Below are 14,751 nucleotides of genomic sequence, written 5' to 3' on the forward strand. Positions count from 1 at the left end.
CGTGATGCGAACTCACGGATTTGCCCGTCGGCGTGCCCGCCCTGAAACACGCGCTGCAAGTACGCGCGGAAGTTTTTCCCCTCTTCTCGTTGCTCGACTTTTCGCAAACGCGTTCGGCAAGTGAACATCGGAACGCGTTTTTGTTCTTTCCCCTTGGCAGGTCGGTTCTCGACTTTGGCTTAGCCACAGAAGACACCGAAATTTCAACTAGCTCAGCCGATGTTCGCCTATCATCGAGAGTATCATCTGGGAGTGACAAGGGCACGACGAGATCTTTACACACCTCGCCACTTCCAACAGACCCTATCTCGCCATCCCTCGCGTTTTCAGCAACACCCTCGTCACGCGAAGACTGAAGCGTGTTCCCGTTCTCCTTCCTCACTGCCAGAACTACACTACAACTAAGCTGCCCTGTCTCAAAAGACGGCTCAGCCGCCAGCGACACCTGAATTTCTACGAGCTCGGCTGGCCGTTGCTCGAGGTCAGCTACCTTAGCTGGTGGCAGGACGGAATCGGCTTGCTCAGTGGAGATCGCCATTTCTCCCAACTCAACCGTGCAAACCGTTCACTGCCTCGGCAGCAGGCTTTGCCTCCACGTCGCTCGTTTCTGCACTACCATCCGAAGAAACAACCTCCGTTTCAGCGGACTCGTGTTGCCTTTCGGTAGCCTCAAGGTTTACGCATTCCAGCGAAACCTCGCTATCTCGCGAAGTGTTCATGTTCAGATCGGTAGCCGTTCCCAAGGCCTCCCGCGAATCTGAACCGTCCGAACACTCTGCCGGGATCTCCAAAACAAACGCCTACACATTATCGCACTCAGTGGACACGCACTGCCCTCTGCCGCCTCTGCCGACAGTCTGAGCTAATGCTCCTTCGTTATCTCTCTCAGCAATCTTGTCGCGCTGCTGGGCCGCAACGGTCGCCTCCGAGTCGCGCTCCCGTGCGTCTGCTACTGGCAGCGCTGGCATGGTGCTTTCCTCGACAACGAGGTCTTTTTCGAGCAATAATTCTAACTCAGGCTTCACTTCTTCCCGCTTGAGTTGAATCTCATGCTCTATGTTCTTGTTCTCCGGTTGGAGTCTCTCTCACTAGAGCTCCTTTTTTTCCCGTTCAATGCGCTAGAGCTCGACGTCGTACCCTCGCATCTTTTCCTCGTGTTCCTGTCTTTCTCGCTCAAGTAGAAGCTTGTGCTCTCGTTCCTCTATCTGCCGCTCAAGCTCCTGTTCTCGCTTTCTTTCCTCGCGTTCATCACGCTGGCGCTCAGACTCTGCCTCTGCAGCCTGACGTTTCGCGGTCTCCCTGCCATTGATCCGCTCAATGCATTCCGACAGCCCCTCATCGTCAGCCCCAACAGCGGGTGTAGCCTGTATCAGCTCTGGCTTTCTCAGCGCGTCCGTAACATCCAAGCGCAACTGTTTTGCAAGCTCCAACAACTGCAGTTTTTTCAACGCCTTCAACTTCATGGCCGGTCTAGAGTACTGCTTTCCCACTGCTCCAAAAATGTTTTGCGCGAAACACCCACGCGACAAAAACACACGTCCTACCAGCTATCCCCAGAAGCCTGGTAAAACTCAGTGAAGACAGGTCCCGCACTCACCATTGACGGCCATGAATTCTGCGAAGTCCGAAGCCGCCTTGACGTCCGTGGTGGTGGATCTCGCACCGCTGGCTCCAGGTGTTACGAAGTTGCCATCCGACCGCTGCCAACCAGTTGTTGCGACCGTGAAGGCCGCCTGCAGCCGGGAAGATGTCCAGAAGCCGTAGGCTAACGTAACTGTTTACTTCAGAGTGAGAGGTGAGCTGAAGCCAAAGAACAATGCCCCGACGGGCGAGGTTACAATACAGGACTCGAGCAGAGTGACAGCATGAATTCGCTGCTCAAACAGTGATTGGGTTACAGCACAGAACAGGGAGGATTGTTACAGCGCTTGGGCGGCGTCTATTTATACCCAAAAGCTGTAACGGTCAAAACAGCCTTCCCTTTACATTTTGCGCACGCTGCGCAGTTCACAGACACACACAACGCTCTTTCCCGAGTTCGTAAGCAGTCGGTAGCCTCGGCGCACATTAAGTCCGAGAGAGGGGAGAGAGGAGGACTCCGTTGAGATCGCGGGGCCTCTGTGTCCTTGAACAAGTCTCGGCGCGCCTCTGGCAACCGCCGGAGTTCGAAGCGCGTTGAAAGCGAGGCGCCTGGCCCGGCTTGTCGAAACTTGAATGATGAGTCACCGACATGGTGGCGCCTGACGGCTGAAAGGCGCACGCAGTGGCTTCGCCGCACAGCCGAGGAGTGATGCGGGAAAGTACGGCGTCGCTGGCCGATTCGTAACAGCGGTCAACCGCAGTTACTACCCACCGATGACGAGCTTGGGTCACAGGCAACGGGCCGCATAAGTCGATGCCCACAACATCGAATGGTGCTGACGGACAAGGTAGTGGTTGCAGTAGTACTGCAGGTGCTGTGGTTGGCCTTTACGGTGCTGGCAGGGCGCGGAGAAAGCGACACAATTGGTAACACTGGTAGAAAGCCCAGGCCACAAGAAACAACTTTTGATCCGGTGGTAGGTCTTTTAAAATCCTAAATGTGCGGCCGTAGCGTCATCGTGAAAAACGCTCAGTATCTGCTGTTGAAGAGCACGCGGAACGACGGGAACCCACTTGTCACCGGTGGGGTCGTAATTATAACGATGCAGGATACCATTAAAGAGACGTAACTTCTGCAGCTGACGACGTAAGCTGTGGTTCGACGGCTCTGGCAAACAGTTAGGTTGATCCATGAGTTTCCGACAGTAATGGTCTGCCCGCTGAAGTGCAACCGAGTCTTCGGGACAGTCGAGCATCACGACGCCAAAAGGCGCTATTGGCAGAGTGACTTGAGCCGTAGGAGCTGATGAATCACTTTGTGACGAGACAGGGCAACGCGAAAGGGCGGCCGCAGCCATATGCTTTTTGCCAGGTTTGTAGGTCATAGTGAAATCATACTCATGCAGCCGCAAGGCCCAGCGGCTAAGCCGTCCGTTCAGGTTCTTGAGCGACGAGAGCAACATAAAGCATGGTGGTCAATGGCCACCGTAAATTGACGTTTGTAAAGGTATGGGCAAACTTTTTTACTGCCCAGACAACTGCTAGAAACTCTTGTTCCGTGATTGTAAAATTTCGTTCAGCTGGTGGCAGGGCACGGCTTGCGTAGGCCGCAACGTTTTCCACTAAAGATGCGGTGCGCTGAAACAGCACGGCACCGAGACCATGCCCACTGGCGTATGTGTGTAGGATAGTCGCCGCCGTTTGGTCAAAATAGTGGAGCACCGGCGCAGAAGTGAGAGCGTGCTTTAGATTTTCGAACGCTGCTTCGCAGTCATCATACCATGTGTAAGAGGTGCCAGATGCGAGACGTTTGTGGAGGGGCGAAGCAAGTGACGCAGAGTTTCGTATGAAACGCCGGAAATACGAAGCGAAGCCAAGGAAACTGCGGAGGTCTTTGACACGGGTCGGCCGGAAAAAGTGTTGTACGGCATTACTTTTGTCGGGGTCCGGGCGAATTCCGTCTTTGCTCACCACGTGTCCGAGCACCTTGATAGATGTCTCGCGAATCGGCATTTTTTCGAGTTCAGTTGAAGTCCGGCGTTGGCAAGGCACGTAAGGACTTCATCTAGGCGGGGTAGGTGGTCAGCAGAAGTAGAGAAAAAACAACACCGTCATCTGAGATAACATAGGCAGGTTCTGCATTTAAGGCCACGAAGAACAGTGTCAATCATTCTCTGAAATGTGGCTGGAGCGTTGCACAGACCGAATGGCATCACTTTGAATTCGTAAAGACCATCGGGCATGGCCAAAGCTTTTTCGCTTTATCGGCTTCGTGCCTGGGAACCTGCCAGTATCCAGAGCGAAAATCGAGGCTCGTAAAGTACTCAGCACCTTGCAAAGTGTCCAGGGCATCATCAATGCGGGCATGGGGTAGACGTCTTTAAGAGTTATTTTGTTCAGCGCCTGATAGTCGACGCAAAAGCGCACGTAACCTTAATTTTTTGCACTAACACAACAGGCGAAGACCAGGGACTAGATGAAGGAGGAATGATATTCCGCTTGAGCATATCGTCGACGCTATCTTGTATAACCCTCCGCTCGGATGGAGAAACGCGGCATGGGCGGCGGCGAACAATAGCCGATGCATCTGTATCGATGCGATGTTCCGCAGCAGATGTCTTTCCCAGAACAGACCAAAAAAACGTCGAAGGAACGCTGGTGTTTCGATAGCAATACTTGTAATGCTTGCTTCTGGTCTGGTGTGAGATCACAACTTATTGCCGGGCCGAAAGCAGAGGCTGTGGTTGGCGACTTGGAGGCGTGTTTATCTGTCGAAAGTGTAGACGGTGGGAGCACAGACCCTGCCTCATCGTCATAAACTGAGGCGACCGGGGCACCTTGCGGTAGCAAAATTGTTTCGGCAGACGTATTCACTGCAGCAAGGAGAGCTGAACCAGACGAAAAACGGACGAGGCAGGAAGGTATGACTACGCCTTTCAAAATAAAATTCCCAGCTGGTTCAATCAACGCATCACCTGCAGTGACTGTGGTCGAGGAGACGGACAAAACTGTTTTTTCTCCTCGGGACCAAATAGAATCGGCCCTCGCTACTAAGCGGCGTTGCTTCGGTTTTTTGGAAACACTGGCAATGGAGGTATCGGCGATATGAATGGTGGGTTGGCGACAGATGATGACCGCTGAGGCCGACGACAGAAAATCCCAACCCAAAATGAGTTGATGTGCACATGAGGAGAACACCGCGAACTGTATGTGATGACGTATGGAATTGATGAAGACATGAGCTGTGCAGAATCCGGATGGTCGAATTATAACACCGTTCGCTCTACGGAGAGTCGGACCGTCATAGGGTGTTGTAACTGTGCGCAACCTAAAGCACAAATCTGCATAAATAACAGAAACACTGGCACCTGTATTGACTAAAGCTTTGGCCCAAAGTCCTTCTAGAAAAACAGTCAATGTATTTGGTGGGGACTTAGGGGTACTTGAAGACTTTTCCTGTGACGCAGTCGCCCCCCAGAAAACTGCTGCTTTCAGTTTTTCGAGAGCCGGTCGGCAACGTGAGAGGCAGGGCGAAGAGGAGACGACGACTACCGGCGGTAAGGCGAAGGTGACCGATGTCGGGGAGAGTGTTGTGTGCGGGGCGGGTCATAGGAATGAGGAGGGGGCGAGGAGCGACGGGTAGCTGGTGGAAACAAGGGTTGTCCATAACGGCGTGGGCTGTTATCACGGCATGCGTTCATAGTGTAACTGTATCGCTCGTCCTGCGGGCGCGGTCGATAAAAACGTGAAATATGGCCCCGGATGCCAGAGTTGTAACAAATTGGCCGTGAAGGGCGCCAGACGGAATAAGACTGCTGAGTTGAAGAGACCGCAGAAATGGGAGCCACGTGCGCGCAGGATGGCCCAACGTGCGTTAGCGGCGTCGACGTTTGCATGACCTGTGGCGGTGTGGAAGCAGAAGCCGCAGGACTTGTGCAGGAGTGCTCAGCCTTGTACGGAGGATCGAATTTAATAGCGGCCAGCACATCCCTTCTGAGATCACGCAGGCCGGGAACCAAGCTTTCTTGTGGCGCTGCGTGCACTGTAGTACCCGGAGGCTGGTGGCGATTGTCTGGGAGATTGTGCGAGACGTGTCCTTCAAGCTCTTTGCGAATGACCAGCCGGATCATGGCGCGCAAGTCGAAGTCCCTGGAGAAGCCGTCGCGACACATGGCTAGCTGCACCCTCATAGATTGCAGGTCTTCGAGTCGTTTGCATGTGGCTATGACGTCCTGCACGCGTGAATGGTTCTGCAGGGTAAGTGACTGAAAAGCAAACGGGGCAATTTCCTTCAGAATATGCCGAACCCGGTCTTCTTCCGACATGCTGCCGTCCTCTCGTCGACGCAGAGCCAAGACATCCTCGATGTAGAACGCATAGGTCTCCATGGGATATTGCACGCGCTCATTCAGTTTTTTCTTGGCAGCTTCAGCGCACGTGGAGGATGTGCCGAAAATTCGACAGAAGTCAGTGGTAAGTTTGTCCCAATCGATGAAATCTTCGCGGTGATTAAACAACGAAGTTTTAGCCACCTTGGTCTGATGGAAGGACACCTGCAGTAGCTTGTAAGAGTCATCCCTTCGATTGAAAGCACTCACGCCGTTGTAGGAGTCGAGCCACTCTTCGACGTCGTCAACGCGGAGGCCAGCGAAAGATGGCGGGTCACGCTGGGGGCTGGAGATAGTAAGGGTAGGCTGGATCGGGGCTGCAGCGTTGCGTCCCGAGCGGCTGCTCTCGGGCAGCGGATATATATATATATTGTAACGCGGCGGCAGGACAGATGACATGAACGATGAGACAGTCGAACGATCTATATACAGATTATGTACATGGCGGCCAAGCCAGAGCCCGCGCAGGCAGAGCGCATAGACAGATCTTCTTCGTCGTCGTAGGCTGGTGGGATTACCGAGCCACGCTGCATTGCCCACTTCATCGTCTTCTCGTGACAATATATATATATATATATATATATATATATATATATATATATATATATATATATATATATATATATATATATATATATATATATATATATAAATATATATATATATATATATATATATATATATATATATATATATATATATATATATATATATATATATATATACGCACAAAGTAGAAGTACGCTCTTCAGAGACTTTATTTCCAACGTTTCGACCTGGGACAGGTCTTCCTCAGGAATGAAAGCTTTGGGTAAAATCGTACGGACTCAGAGTGGGGGCGGCGCCCCGAAACACAAGCCACATGGGAAACAAACACACAAACGACCACACACACCGTACAGAGCTTATTCTGCCATAGGCAGGCGAAAAAAGAGCCTCACAAAAAAAAGGAGGAAAGGAAGAGGGAGGAACAAGGTGGCAAGGAGGAGGCAAGAAAGAGGCAAGGAGGAACACACTGCATGAACGCGAGTATGGGGATAACAGGAAATGCGACGAATTCACGGGTGGCGAAAGGCCCAAAAACATCCGGTGTCTCCGAGAGGGAAAAACTACAAAGCACACGCCGCCACGAGCAGTGAGTTTACATGCGCGTCACCGGTAACAAGGAATAACTACCGACCGTCTTCAGCGGCATGGTCAAGAATGCAAGCGGCGCCCATTACTGTATCTGAAGCGCAGGCAGCCTCCGCGACTTTGGAGGGTCTCACAAAAGCCAATGGGGGAGCCCATTTGAGGCGTCCCCTTCCCCGCCTACGCCTCCCTTTGTACACGGCGTCGCGTCGTGTCGCGACGCCGTGTACATATATATATGTATAATATTTATATATAAAGAGAGAGAGAGAGAGAGAGAGAGAAAGAGACAGAGAGTAGAACCCCAATAACACGACTTTCAACGTACCACGAGAAAGCGTCGTATGACCGGGGTGCCTGACGACCGAGGTGCGGGTAAATGCTGGGCTAGTAGACGGTCTCACGTGACAGGTAGGCTAACAATCTATTTTAACTGGTATATTTAGCACTTTCTCGCGTGATTTGCGAATATTTCCCTAAAATGCCAAATTTAAAAAAAAACAACGCCAATGTTGTGCCCCCCTCCCCTCCATGGCGTGCAGCTAGCCCGCCAGCCAAGCACGGCGTGGTCCCACGCCGTCCGCCCCGCCTACCACACGCCTGGCTTGCGCGAAAAAAGGCCAACGTGGTCGAGCGAATTGCGAGCGGAAAAGCCAAGTGTGAAACTGCCAAGGCCAAGCGAAACGAACGATAGTAAAAGAGAGAGATGAAAAAAAAGCCTGCGTTGGCGGACCTGGTGGAGACATGCATTGAACGGTGCCGTGCCGTCGCTATTGTATCGAAAACTCAACACATAGCTGTTTTCGTTTTCCAGAAGAACCCAGCAACGCCAAAATAGATAAGATGATTCAAACTTCGCGAGTAGACGATGTTGCGGTGAAACTTCTACCGCGGTCGTGCTACAATAACTTGCTGCGGCGCCCAGAGAGTGACCCAAAATGTCGGACCCAACGTATACGCGTTGCCATCCTTGGTGCAAACGCTCGCGAATTGGGGCATTCTAGCAAAGAAAGGCGCGGAGTAACAACCCTGCTTTAAAATACACTGATAAGCAAACAGCAGAGATATAGGGACAGAGAGCGCCGTGAAAGGAAGAAACGTGGCTCGAGCGGATGGGGAAAGTGGTTGCTCGGTCATCGCCGTGGGTTTGCGCCGTGTGTTGTGGCGTTCAGCGGTGGCTCGACGGGAGCTTTAAATTCACAGTCCGCCTACCACCTGAACTTCGACTTCTCCCGGTTGGCGCGCTGGCATACTCCTGCCGCGTGGGGCCATCGCGGGTTAACTCGCGCTCGCAAGTACCCGTCTGCTTGCTTGCATCTGTTCAGAAAGTGGTCTGGCGCACCTGCAGACCTGTGCACATCAAGCAGCGTCAAAGGGGGGTTAAGAATAAAGGTCGGGACGAGGCGGCGAAGCGTTGTAAAATGTGGTAAAATGCCGGTTTATCCGCGCCAGAGTCCGTAGTATAAAGCGGACCGCGTTCACCACAGCGTCATATTACCGGGGTTTTTATTACATTGTTTCTAGGGGACGTTTGCAGGGACTGCAGTTATACGTCGTTAGAAGCGGGTCGTCGTAAGTCACGGCGACGTATCAGCGGGGTTCCATTGTATATACATATATTTAAGGTAAGTAGCGACAGAGATACACGAGAAAAAACATTCAAAAAATAAAAGTTTACTGACGTCTTAGGAAGAGGACGCCCTTTCTTCATAGTACAGAATAAGTTGGCTTCAGAGATAATATAGCCAGGGAGACGGCAGGGTTAGGGAAGGGATAGTTTGTACAATGGGATCATGGTTGGTGGGCAGCGAAAAAAATGTGAGAAGAGAAACATGGACAAATACAGTCAGGCGTTACGAAAATGAGAAAAAAAGAACAAAAAAAGAGAGGGTAGCCAGGGGCACCTGGGGAAGCGCGGCAATCGGAGAGAGCTGCCAGTGGAAGGGGAATTCCCCTGTGACCCCAGTGGTTACGGCGCTACACGAGGCGACCAGGGCGGCGATCAAGGCATCGGCCTTAGGCTCCGGAACGATCGCCGGGTGGCGCTGCACTCTCCCCGGAGGGCGAGTACGCCGGGCCGGTGGCCTATTCGGCACGTGCTTTTTTTCGCTGCGCGCGTGCTGCATTTCTCGCGCTAGGAAGAGGGCTGGGTAAAATTTTCTTTCGACTTATGAAAGCATACACATTAGCACGTGTCCAGCAAGTTCGGTTTACACGTAGAGTAGCTACTGGGTCCATTTTTGCCGGTGCATGTCTTGTCGTCTGCTAGAGACGCGTCGTCTGCTACGCGCCGCTCGAACGGCCGAGCGCCCCGGCGGTTTCACAGGATAAAGAGTGCTCTTGTGAAGCAGACGCCTCCCGGTCCGCTCCTCTGCGTCTGGCAAGTGCACGCGCAGCTCGCGCTGTCTCCCGCACCGCCTGAGGCATCCAGCCCCCTACTCACGAATGCGAAGAAAGCGACCGCCTGCTGCGCGAGCCACTTAAGCCAGCACGTACAAAGGGCGGCGGGAACATTCCTCACTCGCCCGAAAGGAAAAGATTAACTGAAAGTGAAGCAAACCCCCCATATTGTTGCGTGGTCAGCTGCCACGACAGTAACAAGGCGAAAGAAGAGAATCCATTCGTTAAATTCTGCATATTTCCCGCGAAAGCGCACCAAAAGGATAGACGGTAAGCATGGATCACTGCGGTTCGAAAGGTGAAATAAGTTGACACATTTTTGTTTGTATCTGTGTGCTTTCAGTTTACATTACCCGGCTTTGAAAATGCAATCTAGTGTTCTAACGAGTCCTCCCCTCTACACTTTTTTAATGCATGCTGCCAATGATTGTTTTCCGCTATAATAAATGAACTTCGGAGTTGTTTAGCTGGTGCCTTTCGATATCGTCCATATATAACACAATAGGTTGACATTTTGCATGGGTAAAAAAAAATAGTTTCTAGCGATTTACCTGGGTTTAGTAGCTCTGGTCCGTCTTGTCATTGTGACTTGTGTTCTGGACGGGATTGCTGCGTTGTTCGCTTTTTTCCCACATTTAGCAATACTGGTAATTAGAAGAGGTATACATCAAATTCTGTATATTATAGTAATTAAAAGTTATACGCCACAAGCTGTTCTGTTGTTTACGCGAACTGTCACGCTAACCCATACTTGTACTCCAAGCGGGTGACAAACATTGCAAACAAAAATTTCTTCAAGGACAAGCAAAATGGAAATGCGGCGCTGTCAGCGCACCCCTTATTAGCGTATGCCTTTCTGATGCGTTTTTATAAGATGCAGCTGATTGTTTCAAGAGTAAGAAATAACCTATTAACCATAATCAATCACGTTTATCTTACATTTCTTGCAAGCGTCAGTGTTTATGCAGTCCAGAAAGTCCGGATGTCAGAAGCGCGAGCACGCGAAGGGAGTAACAAACGAGAGAAAAGTACGCTGTGACCAGCTGAACAGCTGTCGCCTTGCAGAAGAAAAGAGCAACCGACGACCGCCGAACAACGCGTTTCCCCCCTTAAAGTCTGCCGGTCGAGCGGCGGGAAGCAGGCGGCGCGTCTGTAGCAGACGACAAGACAAACGTCGACAAAAATGAACTCAGTAACTACTCTACGTGTAAACCGGACTTGCTGGACACGTGCTAATGTATATGCTTTCATAAGTCGAAAGAAAATTTTACCCAGCCCTCTTCCTAGCGCGAGAAATGCAGCACGCGCGCAGCGAAAAAAGCACGTGCCGAATAGGCCGCCGGCCCCGCGTACTCCCCCGGAGGGGAGAGGGCAGCGCTTCCCTCGCCCGGCAAACTTTAGCTTCGCCTCCCTATTGGCGGTGAGCGCGAACACAGGCGGCGCTGCGAAGCGCGCCTCCGTGACGTCAGCTTAGGGACTCTCGCATTTGTCGTCTGATCGCTCTCCCTGCTGTTTCTTTGCGCTCGGTCAACGTCTGATGCCTGTCGGCACCAGAATTGGCGTGTGGGTAACTTTTTATCATAATAATAGGCTTAAAATCGCATACACTAGCTCATGGTGTCAATTAAAGTATAGTTTTGAATACCGCTACGGGAGAAACATTGCCGGCGCCACCCCATTCCTTGCGAAGCCGGTCCTGTGCGGAGCGCGAAGAGTCGGAGCTAGGCGTCAGCTTCTCATGTAAGCATTCGAACAAAAGGAACAGTCAGCTGCTAATAACCGACAACAGCGAAAATGGAAGACCAAAACAAATTCTAGGCATTCAGGGCTGTCGGCTTTGGCAGAAGGCATCACGATTCCCGGTAATCATATGTAAGGTAAAACAGTTTTTGCAACCTTGCCGAACGCTCGAACACGTTTTGTCACATCACTTTACGTTGTCAAGGCATGAAAGTTTGCCGACATGCACTATAGACTGCAAAAACTGTAGGTTGAGTTCCAAATAACCCAGTGTGTATATACGCGCGTGCTGATTCTATACCAGGCATCTAACCAGTATGGAGGTTTATTGAGCAAAACGGGTCACGTCTTCGTTAAATTTATAGTAACACATATTGTTTGTTAAGACCTGGAGGGATAGTTCGGAACATTTTGCACAGAAAACTGCAGTCAAGAGGAGGGGGAGGAGTAAGGGGCGGAGGGGAAAACTTTGTTTAACAATTAAATCGATCTGGTTAGTGGGCCAGGTCCTCAGTCCAGGACAAGAGAGTAAAAGTAATTTTCTTCAAATCATAGAACGCCATCCCGAGTAGAATAGGATTTGTTCTTCGCGCCTGGAAGGGTTGAAAAGCAATAAAGAGCTACTTGGAATTCTTCTTCGGTTTTGAGTCTTGTAATATATGCAGGTATACTATTTATTACGTTAGTTAGCGAGTATATCATGCCTTCAACACCGTAATCATGTCATCATTGTTCGAGTTGAGAGTCAGTTCGTTATGATAACGATATAATTACGATAGAAATTCGGAGCACAAAAGCCGCCTTCGAGTTCTGTGGATCACGTTGTTTAGGGCGCGATCGCGGTGGCGCACCACAAACCTTCTCATTGTATTTGCATGTGAATAAACAAAGCACGCTGCGGATATGCACCTTCTTGCACGCAGCCGTAATGAAAGCCAATTTGTGAAGAAGGGAATGTATGCCATACAAGATGAAGGAAATATCCACACGACCTTTTTGAGGCTCCCAAACACCCCGAAGCCTCCTAATAAGAAGTTGGGGACGGCGCAGAAAAATTGCGTTGGGCAGAAAAAAAAAGCAAGAAACATTATTCCGATACAAGACAACAACGAAAGAAACAGAAGAAAGCCGCTTTATTTCCTGCTGTGCGATGCGCGTGTAGAGGCCGCTGCTTGGACTGTTGAGTCTTTATAGGAGCATCTCAAAAATACTGCAGGGAAGCCTACGCATTTTGAATACTTATCGAGAAGCTCTGATCGCTGATCCTCGCGAATAAGAAAGAAAGGACGAGTTACGCACGATCTTCTGACCGATACTCTGAAGAAAGTTGTTCTCTATCTCTTCGTGTGTTGCAAACTTGTGGGGGATACAGCTTCAAATTATTCAGATGCGTCAGAAGCTGGCAAAATAACTGAGTCGCTAGAAATACGCTTTTTAACGCACCACAGCAACGAAGCGGGCGATTTCTAGCCCAGGCACTGTTGCCCCTCTCAAGCGGAGTGTAGCAGACGACAGCGGCGCGAATCCCTAAGCCGACGTCAGAGCCAGGGGGCGCCACTCAAAGATCTCACCGCCAATAGCGCTCACGCTGGCTTGGACCAGGATGCATTGCTTACCGACCACCTCGACTACAGCATCACCCACACCAACTTGTTCAATGAGGATGGCGAATAGGAGCCCACAGCCGCGAAGGAAGCTTACCGCAGAAAGTTGAGCAAAATGACGGTTTGGTCGTTCTAGATGTCCTGAAACCTGATAAATGTAGTGCCCAGCTTCTGTACCTAGAAATCCTCAACTATGTGGGCGAACTCGGGGTGCGCGACGAGATGTTCATGTGTCTTCCAGCTCCACAAGTACTGTTATTTCGTTTGACTGTTACACTGTCACCGCCGTCTTCTCTTCCTGAACGTCGTATGCTGCGCCGGACCACCCGTCTCGTCTAAACTACATGAACGCATGTACCGTGGTTGTGAACTGCCTACTAGCTGCTTCCTCATGCTGGACCTTCGCATCTTGGCGGCGGCGGGATGATAATAAACAGGCGGCTCGCACGGGCACAGGGGCACGGGCATAGCTCGCTCCTCGCGCTCATGGCAGTGGCTCGTGTTCTGCGCCAGGAATCGGGCGATCGGATGCTTGGCTCCTTTCTCTTTCGCTTTCCGCGACAAGGGGGGCAATCTTTCTTCAAGCGCGTGAGTGGCTCTGCAATGCGTGCGATGTTTGTGACTAAGCACGGTAGTATGCGCACAGTCCGAGAAATCCTCGCACGCCCTTCTTGTCTTTTGGTCTTGAGAAGTTCGCCATGGCCAAAGTTTTTGCCGGGTCAGGCCAGACTCCTGCGATCGTTTGCGTTTTGCGACGGCTGAAGAGTTTAGTTGCACAACGTTAAGCGGAGCCGAGGCCTCATACGTGAGTGGTGTACGGGGACCGTTAGGCTTAACGTCCATTGCACGGCCTTCCAGTACCATCGATGCACCAGAGAGGAAGTCGCTTACTCAGAATGAAATTTTGAGCATTTAAGAGTGCACCTACATCCGCCACTCACATAGTAAGGCACATAATTTTGTCAAATACAGAGTGCTTGCAGGAGCCATCTTGATGCAAGAGCGATGACTCTTCTTCTTCCTTCTCCTACCCACGAACCTAATAAATATAATAAGTATAACAAATGAATAAATAAGGAAGTTAATAAATTAATATATAATATCCTCCCGAAAAGCTACGGGTGTGGCTAAGAAATTGCAGTGAGTTGTAAACGCAGAGCCCTGCCTGTCGCTGAGAGTGCCGCAGAACTTATCCCTTGAGCGGTGACACTCTCCCGCTGCTCATGCATGGCCTAGTTTCTGCTTGCCCTGCCACCGTGTCGGCTGCACAGCTGTATGCGGCGCTTGTCTCATTTGCACATCTGGGTGCGCCCCGGATATCTGCTGTTCGTACAGGTCGCGGTGCGCGCACTGCTGCTGCCGCTCACCCCACAATACCCGTTGTCATGGATTTGTGAAAGTTTTTTTGCTGCAGCGGGAAGCTTTGCACGCCTCGTGGCCCCGAGATAGCCTGGGACTCATTCGGCAGTAAACTGGAGCATATTGGCGTGGGCAAGGCTAGTCATATTACCCCAGGACATATTACCTATCGCTCGAAAAACAGCCCCCAGAGGAACCACAGGACGCCGTACAGTCCATGGGAATTGATGTGGCCTTTGCCTGTGAAGGGCTTCCGTGAGGGCCGGGTTTCTGCATATTGGTTCACTGATGTTCGAGGCCATTACACAAGCAACGCATTATATCATTCGCTAACAACGCTTTAAAGGGTTAGCTGTGACGGTCTCGCAAAAATCATTTCCTGACTTTCGAATTATCTGCCTATTCTATACACCGTGTCAGCTAGGCTCAAGATTCTTATGGCTATTCCCTACCGGAACGCACGTTGAGCCATAAACTCTTGAACATCAGCGTTTCTGACGACATTCTTGGATAAAAACCAGCGCGAATTCAGACGAAGACAGAAGGAA

This window comes from Haemaphysalis longicornis, unplaced genomic scaffold, assembly GCF_048455015.1.
Source record: "Haemaphysalis longicornis isolate Haplotype H1 unplaced genomic scaffold, Haemaphysalis longicornis Haplotype H1 scaffold_10, whole genome shotgun sequence".
Lineage (NCBI taxonomy): Eukaryota > Metazoa > Arthropoda > Arachnida > Ixodida > Ixodidae > Haemaphysalis > Haemaphysalis longicornis.